Raw genomic sequence first — 9,599 nt, 5'->3', positions numbered from 1 at the left:
AAAAAGGGCTCTGGTTTCTGGTTGGTAACCAGGGATGTAATTGCAGGAATCATCTCTCTGGTACCCCAGTTCTTTGCTCCTTTCCACACCCTGAGCTCTAAGAGGGGTGTTTTTGCTGATGGGGGAAAACCCAGATGTGATTGATTTTTTTTTTTCCAGGCTGCTGGATCTGGCTGGAGCAAAGTGGCATCACTGGAGCTGCCCCGGGGCTCTGCTCAGCTCATCCCATTTACAAATATTCAGGTCAGGCAGCTCCCTGATGCCTTTTAGCAGCAGGGAGAGGCAGAGCAGCTGGGTGCAGCCACCTTCCCTTATTTCTCTGCAGAAATTCCCATTTCCTGGGTTAGCAGTTGGGTTTGATGATCTTAAGAGGTATTTTCCAAATTATTCTTGGAGTCTAGAAGTGCAATCCATAGCAAGAAAGCTGCAATGATCTGCGGTGGGAGCCTTTCCCTCTTGCTTCAGCTCCACCCACCTCCTGAGCAGAGCAGCTCAGGCCTGTTGATTTGGGGAGCTTTAGGATCTTGACACGGGCAGGGGGGTTGCTTGTCCCAGGGCTCTCCCCTTCCCTAGGTTTTAAATTGCTAAAAGACAGGGATGAATTTTTTTCCACACCAAAGCATTTTCTCTGCCAAGAGGGAGCTTGGTCTCCTTTGGTGAGGGAACATCCCAGTTTAATGTCTCCACCCAGGCCAGCCCAGGAACGGAGATGGTTAAACGACAGACAGGCCCATCCTGTCTCCCAGGAAGGCTCCCTGGTCCTCAGGTATTGAAAAAACACCCTCAGTCTTGAAAATAGACTCTCTGAAGGCTGTGACAGACGAGCAAGCAGCACATCTTCCACAGACCATCTGCCTGGCTCCTGCTGGAGGAGTCGTTTTCCTGGGAGACTGCACTGGAGAGCAGGGGGGTCCATGGAGCCTGGGATGGAGGCTGTCTCTGCCTGTCCCAAAAGAAGGGGTCAGAGGGAAGCATTCTGATGGATCTGGAGCCTTCAAAGGATTAACTGAGGTCCTGCAAAGCCAGATGGCATTCCCAGGCTGTGGCTTGAGGAAGGGTGAGCCCGAGGTGATCCAGGACAAACCCGGCTTGTGCTGGGCATGAATGGCCACATTCTTGTCCCTCTGGAGCAGATGCTGCAGGCCCGGCTGAGAACATCCCCTTCCTCCTTTCTGAATAGATCCTGCTCGCCTGGCTCCTGCTTTGGCCTCGTCACCCTTCTGGGAGCATTTTGGCTGTGGTGTGGTGGATGGCACGGCCTCTGCCCATGCCCAGTGGGGCAGGACACCGGTCCTGTCCTGCACTGAGGTTTCCCAAACCCTTCTATCAGTGTGAGTTCCAAAGGGTGATGGCAGAGCTCGTTACAAATTCACTTCCCAAACAGCCAGCATTTCTTCCCCCTCTTTTCTTCTCCAAATTACTCGGCGCTCATCATGCTGAATTAATCCAACTGGCAATTTATCCTTTGCAAATTAAATATTAGGGCGGGGTGTAGTCATTAGCAGTGACTAACCACCCAGAGAAGGCTCCTGGCACTCTGCTACAGCAGCAAATATATTCCCATTTTCTGGTGGGATTTAAAGCCCTGGTGTCTGCTGAGGCTGCGGTGGCCACAGGAAGCTCGTGGCTGGTTTTTGGGTCCACCCAAGGCAACACAGGTACCTTCTGGCTGCTCCATGGATGCAAGCAGGTGTCCTGAGATTCCTGTGGAATGGACACAGCCGGTGTCCAACACTTGGTATAGGATCACCATTTATTCTGCAAACCTTGGTGATGCTCGAGTCACGGCACCGTGACCTCTCGGCACAGAGGTCTGGGCAAGGCAGAACCCTGATCCTGGTTTGCGTCTCTGCAAGGGCTTTTATTCTGCTCTCAGTCCTGTTGATGTTGCCCTGTGCCGTGGGGGGATGCTGGGGATGGAGACCATCACCCCAAAACAAGCCCATCCACCATCAGCAGCAGGACGCAGCTGCTGGGGACTGAGAAGATCCTGGGAAGTGGAGCTTTGCAGCTTCTTTTAATATTCTGTCTGGGGGGCATGGCAGAAATAGACATTTGGGATGCATTATTATTGCTGGAGCTTCACTGAATGCCGTTTATGATTTTCAGATGCAGTAAACCAAGCAGGGGAACCCATGAGACTGAAGGGTCAAAATATCCTTCAAGCAAATCCCTGCCGAGCTGTGGCCCCACTAATTATCCCAGATTGTCTACAAGCCCGTGGCAATTAAAGCCTAATTACCACGAGTTCGCCTGTCACCAGGAGTAAAACTCTGCCCCACTCCTTAATGGCAAGGAAAGCCCAGCCTAAGGAGGATGAGGAACAAGGGAAGGATTCTCTGCAAATATTGATGTAGTTCCCTTGGCAAAATCAGATGTGTCAGCTCCACAGGTATTTTATCGATTACTATCGGCACTGGACATGTTGTCTCAGGGATTGGCAAAACTCACCCCGGGCAGGAGGGATGAGTTTGAGACTGCAGAAATTAAAAAAAAGTTCTGAGGGGAATAAAAAAAAAAAAACAACTTCAAAAGATTGTCTGGTGATTTTGTGTATTGTGGGGTGGGATGGAAATGGAATCCCGTGGGAGAGCGAGGTGGCCTGACACGGGGCATTCCTGTAGTGAGGATTAATTTCTTTTCGGGAAAAAGAAAAAACGCTTAATGTTAGTTGATGATTTTAAGCAAAGCCATTCCCGGGGCCTTTGTCATCTCACGATGCTTTGAGCATAATGTCATGGGGCTTCCAGCATCATCTCATGGGGGTTCAAGGGGGGAACCGTGCGAACCCCCTGGCTCAGTGTAAACCTCCAGTAGCACAAGCTTTGCCCACCCCCCCCCCCCCCCCCCAATTTGCCGTGAGCCAATTTTGGCGGGGTCGCCTTGGGAGGGGGTTACCCCCAGCGCCACGATTTTGGGGGCTCCGAAAGGCACGGGGAGGGCGTTGTTGTCCTCCTGTGCCGGGGATGAGGGATCGGGTGCCTTCAGCTCCCGGGATGCTCTTCCCCTCCCTCCTTCTTCCTCCTCCTCCTCCTCCCTCCGCCGCCCATCCCGCGCTGTGCGCAAGCGTGTCCGCCCCCCGCCCGCCCCTCCGGGCCGGCCCCGCATCCCGCACCCACCCCCCGCATCCTCCGGCCGCCCCGGCCCCCCCGCGCCGCCCCATGGTGAGTCTGCACCCGGGGGTCCCCCCGTGTCCCCCCGGCCCCCTCGCGTCCCCCGGGCCCGCGTGTGCAAAGCGGGTTTGCGGGTCGGGGGGTGCTGAGCAGAAAGAAGAGGGGTGGGAAGCAAAGCCCCGGTGTTTTTTGGGGGCTGGAGGGGTTGGGGGGGCGCAGGGCAGGGCAGGAGCGTTGCCCGCCTGGCAGCTCCCGGGCAGGGTTGGCATGGGGGGTGCAAACTGGGGGTGTGGGGATACTCCCCGATAACCCCAGCTCGGACCCCCACCGGTGCATCCCACGCCTTTGGCATCGATGTCCTGGCGAGCGCGGCACATCGGGAAGGGAGAAAAGTGGCTTTATTTCTACGTTCGGTGCGTTTAAAAAAATGATTATTATGATTATTTTTCTAATTAACGCAATTAATCGGTGCCTGAAGTGTGAGTGTGGGCAGCGGCGAGAGGAAAGCCCTCGCTCTCCCGGTGCCCTTCCATCTGCTGTCTCCCCATTCCCGGCAAAACAAACCCCCTGATCTCGCCGGGAAAAAACGGCCTTTGGCATCGCTCCTGCCCGGTGCCACTCCCGGGGAAGGAGATCCCAACCGAGAGCCCCGGGAAGAGAGGGTCTGGCATCTCCTCGCGGCTCGGGGTGGGCTCGTTGCGATGGGTCTGGGTGATTGGAATGCCCGGGAGCCAGGGTAAGGAAGGGAAAATCCTCCCGGAGGCCCTGGGAGGGGAGGACGTGCCCCGTGTGCGGTTCAGGACGGCATCGCTCCCGTGCGGAACGACGGGCTGAGGAGGATTTTTAAAGTCGTCTGAGCTTTTTTTTCCCCGTCCTTGAGCATCCTCTGACCGGTTGATGGATGTGCTCCGGTAGCCTGGTAATCCCAAAGGGGTAGGAGGGGTCCCTGCCCGTCCCCCACCCAATGCTGGTGCGGACAGAGCTGCTGGGAGCGGGATCTGGGCACGTCTGTGCAGGATAAACCCCATCCCGTCCCACTCCGTGTGCCTGGAGCCCTCTTCTCCCACGGGACAGGATTGTTTCCAGGGAGAGGAGAGGATGCTTGCCCCGAGACAAGCAGGAAAAGGACCAGCTGGACCTTCTCCCATTGATCTTTTCATGTCAGGTCTTTGCAGGGTGAACCGGTGGTGTTTTATTGTTCTGGGGAGCGGAGAACAAAAGAAAATTCTTCCTCTGGGTGTGTTTTTTGTGTTCCTCAGCTCAGACACTGTCTCTCCCATCGGATCAGTAGGGTGATGCCTGGTGGGTTGATGCTGGCTGCTCGGCAAGTCCAATGTCCATCTCTTAAAAGAATTTTAATTTTCTTTTAAAATGTAGATAAATGAGCTGGGATGGAGTTTGGGGTTTGGGCTCCCTTGCTACACCCTCTGCCCGCGTTGCCAATGGGGCACAGCTTCCCTGAGCCCCTAAACGGCAGGAAATGAATAAACTGAATAAAGTCTTGTGGTGGAGCTTTTCAAGAAGCTCTGCTGAACTTCCCCATCTTTTCTGCCGAGCTCTCCCTCTGGATGCTGCTGGAGGCAGGTGATGGATTGCGCAGGCTTGTCTGTGGGACAGACACCCCAGGCAGGCCAGAACCTTGGATCAGGGATAGAACTGATGGTTTAAATGTTCTCTTCCTACCCTGGCTCCTAACGATGTGTCCAACGTTAAATGAACTCCTCACGTTGCTATGAGCCGTAGGATGGGATCAGCATGCTTTGCTGGACTCTCCCTAACCCCTGTCCATAATTATCTGCATCATTAGACGGCTGCTTGCTCATCCAGCTTCAGGCAGGGAGTTAATAGCAGCTGCTCCAGCCAGGCACTGAATTCCGAGGAGTAATGCCTCTGCAAATGTAAATAGGAAAGGAGGAACTGTCTGTGGACACTGATTTTAAGGGATGTCCACTATGGAGACCTGCAAGTAGGGTGTCTTCCACAGCTGGGATTGCAACATCCTCCTGGAGGATCCACCCGGGAGGGAAAGCATCCATTTGGGACTCTGGAGCAGCTGCACTGATGTCTACAGGCCTGTATTTTCATAGCTGGTGTCATCCCCATTCTTGCAACCAGCATCAGAGCGGGATGCCAGGCTGCGGGATGTGGGAATGCTGAGACCAGTGCCCTCCCCATGCCTGTGCTCAGGGGTTTTCAGCTGGCAGCAATTCTCAGGTTGAATTCTGCTAATTAATTATTTGGCAATATCTCTAAATCCCATGTATTCTGCTGCTTGTTCTCTTTGATGAAGTGATGGTCCCATTGCTTTAGCTTCGAATATTCCAGAGCTGATGCAGGCTGGCAGCATGGAATCTGCTTCTCCACAGCTTTCCCTATTGTGCTTTTTAAAAAAAAAAAAAAAAAAAAATTATTTTATGTTACTTTCCCCCTTTCATTTTTTTCTCCAGATGTAGCATGATGGCTGTGTAAGGAGCAGGGATGTGGTCCTGTTCCTGCAGAGGCTGGCATCCTGGATTCACTGGGATCCCTCTGGGATCCCATTCCAGGCTGGGACCCCCCTATATGCTGCCACCAGGGACACTTGCATGAGTGGTTTTGGTTTTGGAGTGAGGAAAGGAAATGATTTGATGCTTTCATGCTGCTTGTTGCAATTTCTGGTTCTCTTTTTTTTGGTGTTTCTTAAGTTCCCCTCGCTTTTGTTTCACACTCCTCCATCCTCCAGCTGTGATCCTCGTGTTCATTGAGCTTTTTCTAGGAAAACCCTGTGTCTTCTTGGGAGGGAAGAGCTAAAAACCCCAGTACTTGCTAATCTCTTGCTTTTCCAGCTGCTGACCCGTTGCATGTGACCGGGGTTGGGCTGGAAAGTTTCCTTGGAGGAAGGCGAAAGGCATTTGGCTGTCAGGGAACGGAAAAACCAGAGGAGCCACTCTCCATCCTGGTTTTCCTTCGGGCTGGCAGAAGCACGGAGCGGTTTCGGGCTGGCGCAGGCTGCGGCTGCTCTCCAGGATGTGGCACCATCATGGGATGCAGCCCGTGCTGGCAAGGGATGCTCGGAGGTGGGATGCAGTGATCCCAAGGGATGGATGGTGTAGTGCTGAAGGAGGACTCCTGACACCCCGCCAGAAGTTAGATCCACAAATCCACGGAGAGATTTCTGCTCCTTTTTGGAGTTTTGGTTTCTTTTTATTACAAGCCAGAACGACCCTAAATCACCAAACCGCGTCCGGATAGCACCAAGCAGGAAGCTGGCTCCCTTTCCATTGTGTTTTGCAGGTTTAAAAACACAGATCTGTGCTGAAGTTTGGTTCTTCTCTTTAATCCCGGGTCTGTGAAGGAGGCTTTAACCTGAGCTCACGCCGTTGGAATTCCCTGCTGCGCCAGGGAGAGGCTCCTTGCCTTCAATCGCTTCCAGATGCCATTCCTGTTCCGGCTCTTCCCCTTGCAAAATGTCTCCCCCAGCCCGCCGAAGTTTTCCCGGCCGGATTCGACATCCCGATATCCGGCCAGGCTGAGTAAGCCGAGCCTTAATTTTTTAACCAGAGCTTGATACCAGCGGCGGGAGGTTGGAACTCACCCCGCGGTGTTGCACAAGCCGGAGCCCCGGGGTGGATCCTCCGCCGGGGTTTGAGCTGCTTGCGACATCGGGTGGTTTTAAAATTTCTTTTAAAATGTAGATAAATGAGCTGGGATGGAGTTTGGGGTTTGGGCTCCCTTGCTGCACCCCCTGCCCGCGTTGCCAATGGGGCAGAGCTTTCCTGAGCCCCGAAATGGCAGGAAACCGAGGCAGGAGAGTGCTGAGCAAGAGTTGAGGAGTCTTAAACGCTGCTCTGGGGCTTTGCTGATGTTCTGTGCACCCAGCCAGCCCAGCATGCCCGCCGTGGATCATAAAACACCCCTGGATGAGGACTAAACCCCCAGCACAGAAGCTCTGTGGCTGTGGGGCTCATCTGACCACCCTGGGTTGTGGTGTGTGGGTGGGATTTTGTGGCATGAGGATGGATCAGACCTGTCTGTGTTGGGAATGGTGGAAAGCACCGAAGCCTTGAGGGGAAAAATGAGGTGGAAAGAGAGAAATGAGGGAGAAAAATGCAGAGAGGGGGGATGCAAGTGGACTTTGGGGATGCAGGACAGAACAGGACCAGGGTGTGGGAGGTGGGATGGTGTCAGAAGTGAAGGGCAGTGAGGGGCATTAGGGGTTAAACGTGGTGCTGCCTTCGAACAAGGCGTCAGGAGCAGTGCCAAGGGCTGGGAAATCCTCGGGCCCATCCCTGTGCGATCACCAGTGCTGCTTCCAAACCAAAAAATAGAAGGGGAAAAAAAAAAAGAATCACAAAGAACTGTCTGTTTGGGCATATTCGGGCTCAACAGGTTTCGCTCCTGGGCGGGGTCTGGTGTTTTGGGTGGGGGAGCCGAGGGCTGCCAAGAGCCCGGCTGTCAGAGCAGGCTCTTTATGCAACAAAAAGATGAGATTTGTCCTCAGAAATCTCACCCCGGGCTCCTTTTCCACTGCATTTTTTCTCGTGGGGTGACGGCAGGCCTCGAGGGCTTGGGTGGTGCAGGCAGGGTGGGAAGGGCTGGGCAGCTCCTGGGGAAGGGCTGGGGGGGATTTTCAGTTAAAATATGGATGAACACAATGTTTTGGAGCTCCAGCACCATGGCACCCGCCCCAGCACCTGGTCCCGCTGCCAAAGCCCTGCATCCCCCTGCTTCTTCAGCATCCTCGTGGTCCATGGGCATCTGCCCTGGAGCTGGGGCTTCCCAGGCCCCTTTGCTGCCTAATTAACAACATTGCCGCTTAATTCCCGCTGCATTTACAAGTTAAATCGACAGATTATCTGTATTATGCAAACACAGCTTTAAATCTTAATTATTTATTTGCATGGGGTGTCTGGAAATCAGCAGCATTGAGTCTGGGGACGCTGTTCTCTTGGAAGTGCAGACTTGTGCTAGGAAATGAACCCAAAATAGGCTTTTTTTTTGGTGTGGTGGGTGATGCTCAACACCCCAGCTTGGAAAAATGTCTATTTTTTCCTTTTATTTTTTTTGGGGTGGGGGGTGGTTATTGTAGGAGGCTCATCTTTAAATAGCCGTGGTTTATTTTTAGGTCAGTCGCTGCTTTGGATAATCCGGCTTGGCTGGGCAGCTTTGCTTTTCTTCCCATTCTCAGGGGTTTGATAGAAATAGATTTATTGAATTATTTCATTTTTAATAAAATAGTTTCATACATTCAATAAACGATTAATAGAATTAAAGAAACACAGGGTGGAGGATGGGAGGTTCTGCCGGTGGTGGCTCTTTCGTGCTGTCTCGGACAGGGAGCATCCACTGGGATGACCATTTGCGAAACCTCTTCCCAAAGAGTAATTCCCACACTGGAATTACACCTTTGGCCCGGCCAAAGGAAGGTTGGGAAGCGGCTGGATTATCTCCCACTAAATACTTGCTGAATGAATAAGCTGCTGGTCCCGGGGCTGTAGCGGCTGGGGTGACGTGAGGGATGTGCCGGGCTTGGAAACACCTCGCTGGTGCCAACTGGAGATGTTTTCTCTGGAGGAGGATGAGCTCACCTGGATTTTATTCCCCTCCCAGCCTGGCTTTTGCTCTCTCCCCCCTCGGGAAGTAATTTTAACCGAGGGAGGCTGGCGCTGGCGATGGAGCACCGAGGGACGGACGGACGGACGGCTGCCTCGCTGCAGGTCTCTCAGTCTCCATCTCCCCCTCCTCTATTTTAACAGCCCTGGGGGGATTTGGTCCTCGATGGGGAGGATGATGACAGGAGGAATTTAGAGGCTCATCCCTGCCCTGTGTGTGTCCCCTCCTGCCTCTGGAATATCCGTTCCTGCCGGGATGCTCCTGCACTGGGGCTGAGCCCCTTGGAAGGCCAATTCTGGCTGGCTTTAGTCTTTAACACAGAAGGGATGTGCCCATTGGGGTTTTGTTTTCTTTTGCCCAAAGCCATGAGCATCCTGGATGGAGATGCTGGGGAGTGGCCAGAAGGTGCCTTTTCCCCCCTCAAATTTGGAAATTGTTATTTAAGTGATTAAACTGATAGGCAGGAGAGGAAACTGAGGCCAGCAGCACAGCTGGAGAAGGAAAGGAGCAAAATCCAGCTTGTTTAGGGTTTCTTGAGGGCTCTGGGATACGCGACGTTCATTTCCTGCTGGGAGCGGCTGCCGGATGGGTTGAGCTGCCTGCGGCGAGTGCTGGAGACAGCAGCTCCTGACCTGGTGGATGCTGGAGCTGTGATGGGACTTTTCTGGACCTTGGGCTGGGAACGACCGATTGCATCGGCTCACGGCAGGGAAACCGCTCAGGCAGCTGGAAAACAACCCCGGGAAGAGCGGCAGCAATCCAGCTCCTGGCTCTTCCAGTCGATCTGGAAAGACCAGCTTAGGGCAAGACCTTGCATCCACCAGGATCCCGCCTGGCCGATGTGCTTTAAGGCATTGTGGTCTCCTGCTCATCCAGGGCGGCAGGATCCTCCTG

The sequence above is a fragment of the Coloeus monedula genome, assembly GCF_965178545.1.
Source record: "Coloeus monedula genome assembly, chromosome: 25".
NCBI lineage: Eukaryota > Metazoa > Chordata > Aves > Passeriformes > Corvidae > Coloeus > Coloeus monedula.
The sequence above is the reverse complement of the archived record's forward strand: the minus strand, read 5'-3'. Positions refer to the sequence as shown.